The sequence below is a fragment of the Scyliorhinus canicula genome, chromosome 1 (genome assembly GCF_902713615.1).
Source record: "Scyliorhinus canicula chromosome 1, sScyCan1.1, whole genome shotgun sequence".
Classification (NCBI taxonomy): domain Eukaryota; kingdom Metazoa; phylum Chordata; class Chondrichthyes; order Carcharhiniformes; family Scyliorhinidae; genus Scyliorhinus; species Scyliorhinus canicula.
Window position 1 is genome coordinate 179599114 of NC_052146.1, and position 14730 is coordinate 179613843.

A 14730-nucleotide genomic window follows, 5' to 3' on the forward strand; every position below is an offset into this window, starting at 1 on the left:
GGTGGCCCACCTGGCTCCATTGCCCCCCTCCCCGCACACCCCACCAGCATTATCTGTGGCACATTATCTGTGGCACCACCTGGGCGGGTGGTTTGACATCAACAGGTGGTCAGGAAGGGATCTGGGCTCTGGTGAGAGACAGACAGACAATCAAAGTGTGAAGGGAGAGAGGCTCAGTGATAAAGGAGAGAGAGAGATAGACAGGCAGAGGGTGGAAAAGGAGAGAGAGAAACAGAGACAGGGAAGGAAATGAGAGAGAGAGGTACAAAGTGGGAAACGAGAGAGATAGAGTGGGAAAGGGGAGAGAAGAGGGAGAGGCATAGAGACAGACCGTGGAAAAGGAGAGAGAGAAACAGACAGAGAGGGAATTGAGGGAGGTATACAAAGTGGGAAAGGAGAGAGAGATCGAGGGGGAAAGGGGAGAGAGAGAGGGAGAAAGATTTTGAAGAGTTCTGTGGGTGAGACACAGCAGCTGTGCTACTCAGGTCTTGTTTGGATGATATGGGTTATCTAATTTAAATTTATATAGTATTTTTGTTATATTCAGTGATTTATTTTATTTTGAAAGTTATTTGAGCTAGGAATGCTGAGTGCTGCACATGTATGGTACATGTGTATTTAAATTTGTACATTGGATTTTCCAGACAAGAAATTTCCAAAGGAACCTAACTCTGACTTTAACACCAATTCCAATGGGAACCCACAATTCAGTTAAAGTTGCTTCACTTAAAGTCACAATTTTCAGGAATACAACCACAACCTTAAGTGAGGACTTATTAAATATACATACCATGTTAACTAGGAAACTCTGTAGACATTTATGACATCCATGACTTCTTCTGTATTCTATATACTAAGTCATGGGGTTAAACATCATATTCTGTGTCAAGTTGGATAATGGTTATCAATGGTTATCAGCAGTCTAAAATATGCATGAGGGCAGCCCCACTGCCTGGGTTTGCAGAATCTGACCAACTGTCCTGACTTGAGACAATTCGCATCTCCATTACTTGTGCTTATGTCTCACTCCACTCACACTGTTTGTACCTGTAAGGACTTGTTTACCTGTAAAGACTTACATTCCAACCATTCTTCATATTCCAATCTGTAATTATCTTGCAATTGTGTCTCTGGCTATATATGTTGTGTTTGTGAACCTGCCTCCACTTCACCTGATGAAGGAGCTGCGCTCCGAAAGCTTGTGATTTCAGATAAACCTATTGGACTTTAACTTGGTGTTGTACGACTTCTTCTTGTTCTGATTTGGTATCCTTTCCGTCATGTTGCCATGCTGTTAATACTTGATACAATCTCAACCCTGGGTACATAATCTAGACAGTGGAAAAGACTTCTCTTGGTACCACAGTACAAATACACTCTTCGATGTTCATCATATGAAATATCTACTCACTTTGTGTATTGATATTCTAGCTATCCTCATCATCTGAGGCAAGTGCTTGGCGAGACATTTTGTGGATCTTCTTGTGATGCTGTTTGATACTTACTCTTGGTTTGTTGGAATGTTGTACTTGTCTGGTTTCTAGTTCTGACTTGTCATAATGTTGAACCACTCGCTTTGGCCTTTGTTTTCTGCAGTGGCACTTCCAATGTCCTTTGGTGCTAAATGACGTGCAAACATGGTGCAATGTTGTGCAATCTCTGGTGCATGTGAGGCTACATCACCTGCATTGCTTATTAGGCATGCCTGGGTTGGCTATTGTGTCAATGGCGGATGAATGACACACAGCCTGTAGACTCTATTTGTCCAATTGTATGGCTTCATACTTCCATCCACTTTGTAACAATACTTCCACGTTGTAAACTACGGGTTGGCCGAAAGGCCTTTTTGGAATGCTTCTTTGCGTTTAGATGCTATCATCAGCCAATTATTCTGCCAGCTAGCTCTGCCACTATAGAGTTGCAATCATGCCTCTTGTTTTTGCATCTACTTACAAATAGATAAACGGTCACCATTAGTTGTATTCTAAAACACATGAATTCCATACAGTGTATTTTGAGGTTTAGCTCCACTCATAGTTAATTTTTGAGTGTTGACCATATTTTATCTGGATATTTTTGGCCTTTGTCCAACGAACCTGAAGAGTTCAGTCTGTGAAAGCCTTCATTGCCTACAGCAATTTTAATCTTTATGGCTTGTTGATGATGTTTGGAATATTGAAGTCCAGAAAACATATCTCTAGCATTGTTGGAACAAATTGAAGTCAGAGATGATGTTTGTTGCCTTCCAATTAAGTGTTGGAATGTTGTGGTCATCCTGTGGCTTTTTGCAGGATTATTCGGGCTATCAGGAACTTACATTCCCTGAGTTGCAGTAACTCCAGTGGCCACAGCCTTAGCTGACCACTGTGTTGGTTGCTTGACGGTAATGGTGGCACTGTTCAGCTGTTTCTACCTTCCCAGACTTCCTTGGAGCTCTACTTGTGAACCTATGATTTTGGCCTATAAGGAACTGCAGGCATGAAAAGATTCAACAATGAAAAAAACTTTTGTTATAGCCTTCATCTACGTGGCAGGAACTGTAGGGAACTATAAATGGATGGATTCTTCTTTCCTAACTGCGTCTGCAGTGTTTAATCTCCCTCCTGACCTCCTGAAGAGATTGTCTGCAACAGTATTGAAATATCCTCTCTACGGAATTCAACTGATCCCAAACAGCCCCCCCCCCCCCCCCCCCCCCACTCATCCTGGGTCACCACCCCAGCAGTTGGCTTCTAATGTCTGTTCCTGCACAGTAAGAAGTCTTACAACACCAGGTTAAAGTCCAACAGGTTTGTTTCAAACACGAGCTTTCGGAGCACGGCTCCTTCTTCAGGTGATTCACCTGAAGAAGGAGCCGTGCTCCGAAAGCTCGTGTTTGAAACAAACCTGTTGGACTTTAACCTGGTGTTGTAAGACTTCTTACTGTGCTCACCCCAGTCCAACGCCGGCATCTCCACATCATGTTCCTGCACAAACTTCAGACTTAGACTACTTAAATTCTCCTGAATTTGAACAATCTTACCAGGACCCAATGCCTGCTGGTTGGACCAAAGTGCCAGAATAAGGTACGATATGTAGGGTTCTTGCAGTGGTGTAGAATCACATATGCCTGTATGTACTTGACAGTCTTTTCCCTTTCATACCAGTTCGTCTGCTGCATGTGGAAGGATTGAGGCTTGTATACTTCTCAGTCAAATCTTCAAAAATCACACTGTTACCATGTTGCATTTTTGTATTTGTCTCAAACGTACCAATCATACAGCAACGGGTTGCTGAAACAATAATGTGGTTCTTTACTTCCCGATCCGATTCTATACAAAGAATGTTAACTGGGAAGCCATGTAGACTTGTCTGACCTCTACAACTGCTGCTGTATTCTGTGTAGACAATCATGAGGCTATGACATCAAGTCCTGTCACAAGATGAGTAGCATAACTGACAGCAGTTTAAAATACACCATCTTAAATTTGCATGTACACCCTGTCACACCAAATACAGCCATGGCTACAGTTCAAGTCATAGTTAATTGAGAGTGCCTTTAAATACAGGTAAACTCGACAGGCAATTTGCATACAGCACGCTGCCAGAAATACTGAATTAAATAAAATTACCTGTAATCAGCATTTTGGTGGTATTGGTTGCGAGGCATTGGCCAGGATATTGGGAAAACAGAGGGGCCGAATTCCGCTTGTTTTGTCAGCAAGTAGTGGATCTGAGGTGGCATTTTGGCATCAAAGGACAATTCAGAGATCATGGCTGGGCCAATGATCCAATTAAGGATGGTATCCCCAAGAGCTGCCAGCCCAATCAGAGGGCTGGCAGCTTGGCAGCTTCAGCGGTGCACTGCCAGGAGAAGGCACCTCAATGGTCGAGCACCTCAAAGGTGAGTGATTTGGGTTGGGGAATGCCAGGGGCATGGCTGGTACAAGTCCCAATGACGGGTGTGGGGGCATTCATTGAGCACTGGTGCACCATTGCCATTTGAGCAGCCAATGGTGCCGGGGGCCTGTCTGTGGGCGATGACATGCCCAAAAAGGAAGACTCCCCTCCACAAACCATCAAGTAGAACGTAGCCCCTCATTGGCCATTTAAATGGTACAGTTGACCTCCTGACAGCCGTCCAAGCTGCCAACCTTCTGCCACTGGCAATATGGCATGCTGGTGGGGAAAACATCTGGCTTACCCTCCACGCAACACCTTTCCCTGCCATTTTGCCAGCACTCCTGCCTGTCAGCCTGTCCTCAAAGGGCCCAAAATATTCAGCCAAAGGTCTTCTCATCCTCTAAGACAGACAGGGCCGCATTTACACATCTCACAAAAACAAAGCACTGCTGACAATGCAGCACTCTCTCAGTGCAGCAAAGGATTCTGTATCCAAGCCCTGAAGTAGACTTTGAACCTGGAAACCTGGGGATCAGAGGAATACGTGTTGTCACTGTGCCAAGCTGACAAAAGAACCTGATGTTAGTTAAAAATAACTGCTCCTCGACTACTTATAATTAAACATTTTAAACCATCATGGGAAAGACTGAAAGTACAAGTACAAAAATTTGCAGAGAATACTTATTGTAGCTTAAAATTGAACAGATGGGGTTTTCAGGTTTCCTGGCTTTGCTGAGCATCCTTACACTTTAATGCTTTCTGATTTGTTGAGAATAACAAATGAATGAAGGTGTTTGGTCTGTGGCAGCTGTTCAGAAACATAACATAACGGCAAAAGAAGACCATGGAATCCCTCATGGCCACTCCACCATTCAGGGAGAACATCAAGCTGTACACCATACACCCATCATAACTCCATATTGATTGATTACCGTGTCCAACACAAATCTATTGCTTACAGTATTGATCGCTCGGCATCCCATCCTTTTGGGGAGAAAATTCTACCGCTCTTTGTGTGAAAAGGAAATCCCTGATTCCTTTCCTCAGTAGCTAAGTTCAATTTTTAAACAAATGTATTTTATTCCAAACATATATGCAAACAAGAACAGTAACAAGTACAGCAACACAATCAACAACTTACAGTTTGTACAATGTTATCCCGCTTTACCCCTTCCCTGTGATGAGCACTTGTTCAAACATTGCCATGAACAGTCCCCACATGCCTAGAATCCCTCCTCTGACCCCCTCAATTCAAATTTGACCTTCTCCAAATGTAGAAAGTCATACAAGTACCCCAGTCAGACTGCCACTCCTGGTGGCGTGCCACCTTCCAATTTAACAAAATCCTCCACCGGGCCATTAGAGGAGCAAAAGCCATAACGTCTGCCTTTTTTACCTCCATCAGCTCCAGCACCTCCGAGACCCCAAATATTGCCACCATTGGGTCTGGCCTGACCTCTACCCACATAATTTTGGATAATGTCCCAAACACCGCTCCCCAGTACCTTGCCAGCTTCTCACATCCCCAGAACATGTGCACATGGGTCGCTGGCCCTCAGCCACATTTTTCACACACCTCAACCACCCCACAAAAGGATCCGTTCATTCTTACTTGAGTCAAGTGCACTCTGTGCACAGTCTTATAAAACTGGATCATAGAATTTAGTGCAGAAGGAGGTCATTTGGTTCATCGAGTCTGCAACCACCCTTGGAAAGAGCACCCTACTTAAGCCCACGCCTCCACCCCTCCTGTAACCCAGTAACTCCACCTAACCTTTTGGACACGAAGGGGCAATTTAGCATGGCCAATCCATCTAAACTGCACATCTTTGGACTGTGGGAGGAGCATCCGGAGGAAACCCACGCAGGCACAGGGAGAAAGTGCGAACTCCATACAATCACCCGAGGTTGGAATTGAACCCTGCTGTTGTGAGGCAGCAGTGCTAACACTGTGCCAACCCCCGCCGTTTAGCTCAGGCTGGCTAACAAACCTGGGTTCTTCCCAATCTCTGTGTCCCAGCACCACACCGCAGTCAACACTGATCTTGTTTTGCTCCCTGTGTGTTTCCTTGATGGACTGGAATATGATCCGTTGGCACGAGTAGGGAACATCCTCCCTTGCTAATCTCTTCCAGCTGATATGCTTTCTTCCAAATATAGCTTTGAGAATCAGGATCAGGCTCATCCGCGCTCAGGAAGAAGTAGCATTCACCGTACACATAGCTTTGCACCACAGATCCCAATCTATTTCCTCCCCCAGCTCCTCCTCCCACTTACACTTAATCCTTATCATTTGCGCCACCCTGTAGCTCCCCAACTAACCCGTATATGTCCCCAATCTTGCCCTTTCCAGGCTCATCTGGAAGTAGCAATTACTCCAGTGGAGTATAATAATAATAATACAATAATAATAATTTATTGTCACAAGTAGGCTTCAATTAAGTCACTGTGAAAAGCCCCCAGTCGCCACATACCGGCGCCTGTTCGAGGAGGCTGGTACGAGAATTGAACCCGCGCTGCTGGCCTTGTTCTGCATTACAAGCCAGCTGTTCAGCCCACTGTGCTAAACCAGCCCCTATAACCTGGCAAGATGGAAAACATCCTCCACTCTTTCATTACAAAGTCCCATACCTGCATGTACCTAAACCCACTCCCTCTTGGCAGCTAGGACCTTTTCCATAGCTCATCTAAACTCGCAGATTGCCCTTCCACATACAGGTCCCTCACCTTCTTCACCTTCCACGTACAGGTCCCTCACTCCACCTTTTATACAATCCATCTCCCCCCCCCCCCCCCCCCCCCCCCGGATTAAATCTATGGTTCTCACACAATGGTATCAACATCGACATCCCCTCCAATTTAAAATCTCTCCTCAGTTGGATCCATACCTTGGCCGTCGATTACACCACCAGGCTCTCTATGAGTATTCCCTGGGGTAAACGGCAGAAGGGCCGTTACCGTGGCTCTCAGGTTGGTCCCCTGCAGGACTCCTCTTCCAGCCTAACCCACTCTGCTCCCTCATCCCCCCACCATCACCTCACCTTCTCCACATTTACTGCCCAGTAGTAGTGTAATAGACTCAGGAGTGCCAACCCCTCCTTCTCTCACTCCCACTGTAGCAGGGCCCAGTGCCAACCCCTCCTTCTCTCTCTCCCACTGTAGCAGGGCCCAGTGCCAACCCCTCCTTCTCTCTCTCCCACTGTAGCAGGGCCCAGTGCCAACCCCTCCTTCTCTCTCTCCCACTGTAGCAGGGCCCAGTGCCAACCCCTCCTCTCTCTCCCACTGTAGCAGGGCCCAGTGCCAACCCCTCCTTCTCTCTCTCCCACTGTAGCAGGGCCCAGTGCCAACCCCTCCTTCTCTCACTCCCACTGTAGCAGGGCCCAGTGCCAACCCCTCCTTCTGTCTCTCCCACTGTAGCAGGGCCCAGTGCCAACCCCTCCTTCTCTCTCTCCCACTGTAGCAGGGCCCAGTGCCAACCCCTCCTTCTCTCTCTCCCACTGTAGCAGGGCCCAGTGCCAACCCCTCCTTCTGTCTCTCCCACTGTAGCAGGGCCCAGTGCCAACCCCTCCTTCTCTCTCTCTCCCACTGTAGCAGGGCCCAGTGCCAACCCCTCCTCTCTCTCCCACTGTAGCAGGGCCCAGTGCCAACCCCTCCTTCTCTCTCTCCCACTGTAGCAGGGCCCAGTGCCAACCCCTCCTTCTCTCTCTCCCACTGTAGCAGGGCCCAGTGCCAACCCCTCCTTCTCTCTCTCCCACTGTAGCAGGGCCCTCTTTACCTTCAGCACCTTCCCTGCCCATTTAAACCCTGAGATTATTGCCTCTAAATTCTGAAAGAAAGACTTCGGGAGAAAGATTGGGAGAGCTTGGAAGACAAACAAGACCCTTGTTAGCACATTCGTTTTTATGACATGCAGTCTCCCAGCCAACGTCAGATGCAGTGTGTCCCATCTCTTAACGTCCCCTTTAATTTCTTCCAATTGTACTGTCAAATTCCACTTGTGCATTGTGACCATTACCTTGACACCCAAATCCCTAAGGATCGAAACCCTTCCCTAGCCACCTAAAATGGTAGCATCTTTAGGTTGGCCTTCAGCCCCATCTCATTCACCAGAAATATCTCACTCTTTCCCATGTTTAACCTATGTCCCGAGAAAGCGCCAAACCTTTCCAGTATTCCCATGATCCTGTCCGTACTCTCCAGCGGATCTGACACAAACAACAACAGGTCGTCTGCGCATAGCGATACGCGTTGCGCTCTACTCCCCCTCACAATCCCCCGCCTCACCGCAGACCCCCGAAGGGCCATCGTCAACGGTTCAATCATCAACACAAATAGCAACGGCGACAATGGACATCCATGTCTCGCACCTCTGTATAGCCCAAAACCTTGTGAGCTCATTCCGCTCGTGGTGAGGTCATGAGTAAGGTTTCAAAGTTGCAGGAGTGTACCGGCAGGCAGGAAGGTGGTTCAAAGTGTGTCTACTTCAATGCCAGGAGCATCCGGAATAAGGTGGGTGAACTTGCGGCATGGGTTGGTACCTGGGACTTTGATGTTGTGGCCATTTCGGAGACATGGATAGAGCAGGGACAGGAATGGTTGTTGCAGGTGCCGGGGTTTAGATATTTCAGTAAGCTCAGGGAAGGTGGTAAAAGAGGCGGAGGGGTGGAATCGTTAATCAAGGACAATATTACAGTGGCAGAAAGGACGTTTGATAAGGACTCGTCTACTGAGGTAGTATGGGCTGAGGTTAGAAACAGGAAAGGAGAGGTCACCCTGTTAGGGGTTTTCTATAGGCCTCCGAAAAGTTCCAGAGAGGAAAGGATTGCAAAGATGATTCTGGTTAGGAATGAAAGTAACAGAGTAGTTGTTAGGGGGGACTTTAACTTTCCAAATATTGACTGGAAACACTATAGTTTGAGTACTTTAGATGAATCTGTTTTGTCCAATGTGTGCAGAAGGGTTTCCTGACACAGTATGTAGATAGGCCAACGAGAGGCGAGGCCATATTGGATTTGGTACTGGGTAATGAACCAGGCCAGGTGTTAGATTTGGAGGCAGGTGAACACTTTGGTGATAGTGACCACAATTCGATTACGTTTACTTTAGTGATGGAAAGGGATAGGTATATACCGCAGGGCAAGAGTTATATCTGGGGGAAAGGCAATTATGATGAGATGAGGCAAGACGTAGGATGCATCGGCTGGAGAGGGAAACTGCAGGGGGTGGGCACAATTAAAATGTCAAGCTTGTTCAAGGAACAGCTACTGCGTGTCCTTGATAAGTATGTAGCTGTCAGGCAGGGAGGAAGTGGTTGAGCGAGGGATCCGTGGTTTACTAAAGTAGTTGAAACACTTGTCAAGAGGAAGAAGGAGGCTTATGTAAAGATGAGACATGAAGGTTCAGTTCGGGCGCTCAAGAGTTACAAGTTAGCCAGGAAGGACCTAAAGAAAGAGCTAAGAAGAGCCAGAAGGGGACATGAGAAGTCTTTAGCAGGTAGGATCAAGGAAAACCCTGAAGCTTTCTTTAGATATGTCAGGAATAAAAGAATGACTAGGGTAAGAGTAGGGCCAGTCAAGGACAGTAGTGGGAAGTTGTGCGTGGAGTCCGAGGAGCTAGGAGCGGTGCTAAATGAATATTTTTTGTCAGTATTCACACAGGAAAAAGGCAATGTTGTCGAGGAGAATACTGAGGTACAGGCTACTAGACTAGAAGGGCTTGAGGTTCATAAGGAGGAGATGTTAGCAATTCTGGAAAGTGTGAAAATAGATACGTCCCCTGGGCCAGATGGGATTTATCCTGGGATTCTCTGGGAAGCTAGGGGGGAGATTGCTGATTGCTTTGATCTTTGAGTCATCTTTGTCTACAGGAATAGTGCCAGAAGATAGGAGGATAGCAAATGTTGTCCCCTTGTTCAAGAAGGGGAGTAGAGACAACCCCGGTAACTTCTGTTGTGGGCAAAGTCTTGGAAAGGTTTATAAGAGATAGGATGTATAATCATCTGGAACGGAATAATTTGATTAGAGATAGTCAACATGGTTTTGTGAAGGGTAGGTCGTGCCTCACAAACCTTATTGAGTTATTTGAGAAGGTGACCAAACAGGTGGATGAGGGTAAAGTAGTTGATGTGGTGTATACGGATTTCAGTAAAGCGTTTGATAAGGTTCCCCACGGTAGGCTATTGCAGAAAATACGGAGGCATGGGATTCAGGGTGATTTAGCAGTTTGGATAAGAAATTGGCTAGCTGGAAGAAGACTAAGGGTGGTGGTTGATGGGAAATGTTCAGACTGGAGTCGAGTTACTAATGGTGTACCAAAGGATCTGTTTTAGGGCCACTGCTGTTTGTCATTTTGAGAAATGACCTGGAGGAGGGCGTAGAAGGATGGGTGAGTAAATTTGCAGATGACACTAAAGTCGGTGGAGTTGTGGACAGTGCGGAAGGATGTTACAAGTTACAGAGGGATATTGATAAGCTGCAGAGCTGGGCTGAGAGGTTGAAAATGGAGTTTAATGCAGAAAAGTGTGAGGTGATTCATTTTGGAAGGAATAACAGGAAGACAGAGTACTGGGCTAATAGTAAGATTCTTGGTAGTGTGGATGAGCAGAGAGGTCTCGGTGTCCATGTACATAGATCCCTGAAAGTTGCCACCCAGGTTGAGAGGGTTGTTAAGAAGGTATACGGTGTGTTAGCTTTTATTGGTAGAGGGATTGAGTTTCAACTGTACAAAACTCTGGTACGGCCGCATTTGGAGTATTGCGTGCAATTCTGGTCGCCGCATTATAAGATGGATGTGGAAACATTGGAAAGGGTGCAGAGGAGATTTACCAGGATGTTGCCTGGTATGGAGGGAAGATCTTATGAGGGAAGGCTGAGGGACTTGAGGTTGTTTTTGTTAGAGAGAAGAAGGTTAAGAGGTGACTTAATTGAGGCATACAAGATGATAGGAGGATTAGATAGGGTGGACAGTGAGAGCCTTTTTCATCGGATGGTGATGTCGAGCACGAGGGGACATAGCTTTAAATTGAGGGGAGATAGATATAGGACAGATGTCAGAGGTAGGTTCTTTACTCAGAGAGTAGTAAGGGCATGGAATGCCCTGCCTGCAACAGTAGTGGACTCGCCAACACTAAACACATTCAAATGGTCATTGGATAGGCATATGGATCTTTATGTCGTCTTTGTCGACTGGCGACAGGAATAGTGCCGGAAGACTGGAGGATAGCAAATGTTGTCCCCTTGTTCAAGAAGGGGAGTAGAGACAACCCTGGTAATTATAGACCTGTGAGCCTTACTTCGGTTGTGGGTAAAATGTTAGAAAAGGTTATAAGAGATAGGGTTTATAATCATCTTGAAAAGAACAAGTTGATTAGCGATAGTCAACATGGTTTTGTGAAGGGTAGATCATGCCTCACAAAACATTATTGAGTTTTTTGAGAAGGTGACCAAACAGGTGGATGAGGGTAAAGCGGTTGATGTGGTGTATATGGATTTCAGTAAGGCGCTTGATAAGGTTCCCCAGGGTAGGCTATTGCAGAAAATAAGGAAGTATGGGATTGAAGGTGATTTAGTGGTTTGGATCAGTAATTGGCTAGCTGAAAGAAGACAGAGGGTGGTGGTTGATGGCAAATGTTCATCCTGGAGTTCAGTTACTAGTGGTGTACCGCAAGGATCTGTTTTGGGGCCACTGCTGTTTGTCATTTTTATAAATGACCTGGAAGAGGGTGTAGAAGGATGGGTTAGTAAATTTGCAGATGACACGAAGGTCGGTGGAGTTGTGGATAGTGCTGAAGGATGTTATAGGATACAGAGGGACATAGATAAGCTGCAGAGCTGGGCTGAGAGGTGGCCGATGGAGTTTAATGCAGAAAAGTGTGAGGTGATTCACTTTGGAAGGAGTAACAGGAATGCAGAGTACTGGGCTAATGGCAAGATTCTTGGTAGTGTAGATGAACAGAGAGATCTCGGCATCCAGGTACATAAATCCCTGAAAGTTGCCACCCAGGTTAATAGGGCTGTTAAGAAGGCATATGGTGTGCTAGCCTTTATCAGTAGGGGGATTGAGTTTCGGAGCCACAAGATCATGCTGCAGCTGTACATAACTCTGGTGCGGCCGCTCCTGGAGTACTGCGTGCAGTGCTGGTCACCACATTATAGGAAGGATGTGGAAGCTTTGGAAAGGGTTCAGAGGAGATTTACTAGGATGTTGCCTGGTATGGAGGGAAGGTCTTACGAGGAAAGGCTCAGGGACTTGAGGTTGTTTTCGTTAGAGAGGAGAAGGCTGAGAGGTGACTTAATAGAGACATATAAGATAGTCAGAGGGTTAGATAGGGTGGACAGTGAGAGTTTTTTCCTCGGATGGTGATGAGCAACACGAGGGGACATAGCTTTAAATTGAGGGGTGGTAGATATAGGACAGATGTCAGAGGCAGTTTCTTTACTCAGAGAGTAGTAGGGGTGTGGAACGCCCTGCCAGCAACAGTAGTAGACTCGCCAACTTTAAGGGCATTTAAGTGGTCACTGGATAGACATATGGATGAAAATGGAATAGTGTAGGTCAGATCGGCTTCAGATGGTTTCACAGGTTGGCGCAACATCGAGGGCCGAATGGCCCGTACTGCGCTGTAATGTTCTATGTTCTATGTTCTATGGATGATAAGGGAATAGTGTAGATGGGCTTCAGAGTGGTTTCACAGGTCGGCGCAACATCAAGGGCCGAAGGGCCTGTACTGCGCTGTAATGTTCTTTGTTCTATGTTTTTTGTTCTACATGTGCCACCGGAGCTGTATACAAGCGTACCCATGCAACAAACTACGGTCCAAATCCAAACCTACCCAAAATTGCAAGTAAATACCTCCATTACTCCTGGTCAAAGGCCTTCTCCGCATCCATGGAGATGACAATCTCTGGCACCTGCCCCCTGATGGTGTCAATATTACATTGAATAGCCTCCTGTTATTACTGGAGAGCTGCCTGACTTTTACAAAACCCGTTTGGTCCTCCGCCAACAGCCCTGGCACACATCCCTCAATCCTTCCTGTCAAAACCTTGGCCAGCACCTTCACGTCAGTATTTCACAACAAAATGGGCCTATATGACCCACACTCCAACGGATCTTTCCAATTTTTCAGGATTAATGTTAACCTGTATTAATGTCTCTGGTAACTCTCCCTTCTCTATAGTTTCATTAAACATCCCCAACAAGTGCGGTGCCAGTTCTGTTACAAACGCCTTGTAGAACACCACTGGAAAGCCATCAGGCCCCGGTGCTTTCCCTGACTTTGTTCCCCTAACACTCTCAATCACCTCTCTCAGGCCCAATGGTTCCTCCAATGCTTGCCTCTTCTCCTCCAGCCTCAGGAACTCCTAGCTATCGAGGAACCTTCCAATGTCCCCGACTGTTCCATCTGGTGCTACCCTATACAACCTCTCGTTGTATCCTGGAACGCATCGGGCTGGATTTTCCGATTATGCAACTATGACCAGAGGATGTGTCTCATCTTACCACTAAAAAGTCAGCGGCGCCCCAGCACCAATGCTCTGCCTGGTGGGGGGCTAGCAGCCGCACCCTGTCAAGCCATCTGCCAATACGGATGCAGAATGGCCGGGTCCATGGTTGCGCATGCGCATGGCGGCGGCCTGCAGCAGCTGCGCCGTACAACATGGCGTGGCTGTGAGCAGACCAGGCCAGCCAGAAATCGCTCCCCTGTAACTCCCTCGCCACCTCCCACCAGTTCCCCCCCCCCCCCCCCCCCCCCCCCCCAGCCCCCGCCGAAGCCACTCCTGCCAGCAGAAAGGCTCTCCCTCCCCCCGACTGTGGCGGCGCTGGACATAGTCCGCAGCCACCATGCAGCTTTACAAAAGTTGAGAGGACACGTGCTCCACGCCATCGGGGACTCAGCCAATCAGGGGCTGGGCATCGGGGGAGGGCGTCAGGTGACGTCCTGAGGCCGTACCGACAGCATGTGGCGTACTCAGTATGCTATTTTTGAGGGGGCGGAACATCGGAAAAACGGCACCGCCCCCCGATTCCAGCGTAAAAACGCATTCTCTGGCCGATTGCCAAACAAGATTTCGGCATGGGCGATCACAGAATCCAGCCCTGAGTCTCAAAAATGGAGAATCCAGCCCATAAATTTCTGAGGTGCTGGAAACAAAATTGAAAGAATGAGACTATGCAAATGCAAAGTCAACTCCATTTGAGTCTCATCAAAGGCTTCCAGCTGAGTGGGCTGAAAATGTTGATTTTGTTTTTCCTCAAGAAACCACACTACTGCAAATCCAGAACAAACAGAAAATGGGCAAAATTGTTGCCCTGTAATTATGTTGCAAGAATGAATAGAACATAGAACTTTACAGCGCAGTACAGGCCCTTCGGCCCTCGATGATGCGCCGACCTGTGAAACCATTCTAAAGCCCATCTACACTATTCCATTATCATCCATATGCCTATCCAATGACAATTTAAATGCACTTAATGTTGGTGAGTCCACTACTGTTGCAGGCAGGGCATTCCACGCCCTTACTACTCTCTGAGTAAAGAACCTATCTCTGACATCTGTCCTATATCTACCTCCCCTCAATGTAAAGCTATGTCACCTCGTGCTAGCCATCACCATCCGAGGAAAAAGGATCATCATTGGATGATCCAAAGCAACCTGTGAGTCCCATGAGTCTTAGTCTGGCTAATATTTTGGGTTTTTTTTGTCTCCCACTGCCACTTAAAACTTGAGCAGTGCCAGTGTTAACTTTCTACTACAACTGAAATGGTGCAGTGTGCTTCTTTCCATCCTTTTGTTGGGTGATCAATACTCTTATTTTAATTGTTTCAGTGTTGACTTTTGTTTTACTT

At 46.9% G+C, this 14730-nt stretch overlaps 1 protein-coding gene across 3 annotated transcripts in view; it reads right to left on the reverse strand.

The window, feature by feature from the left end:
* prkn (parkin RBR E3 ubiquitin protein ligase) overlaps nucleotides 1-14730 on the reverse strand; it is a 1360483-nt gene that overhangs the window by 917546 nt on the left and 428207 nt on the right. Inside the window, exon 1 of one of the 3 annotated variants that reach the window (XM_038803532.1) lies at nucleotides 5874-5971. The exons of the other annotated variants lie outside the window; for them this stretch is intronic. The gene's annotated coding sequence lies outside the window, so the exon portion shown is untranslated. Of the gene's footprint in view, nucleotides 1-5873; nucleotides 5972-14730 lie in introns of those variants that run through there. 3 annotated transcript variants of the gene reach the window in all.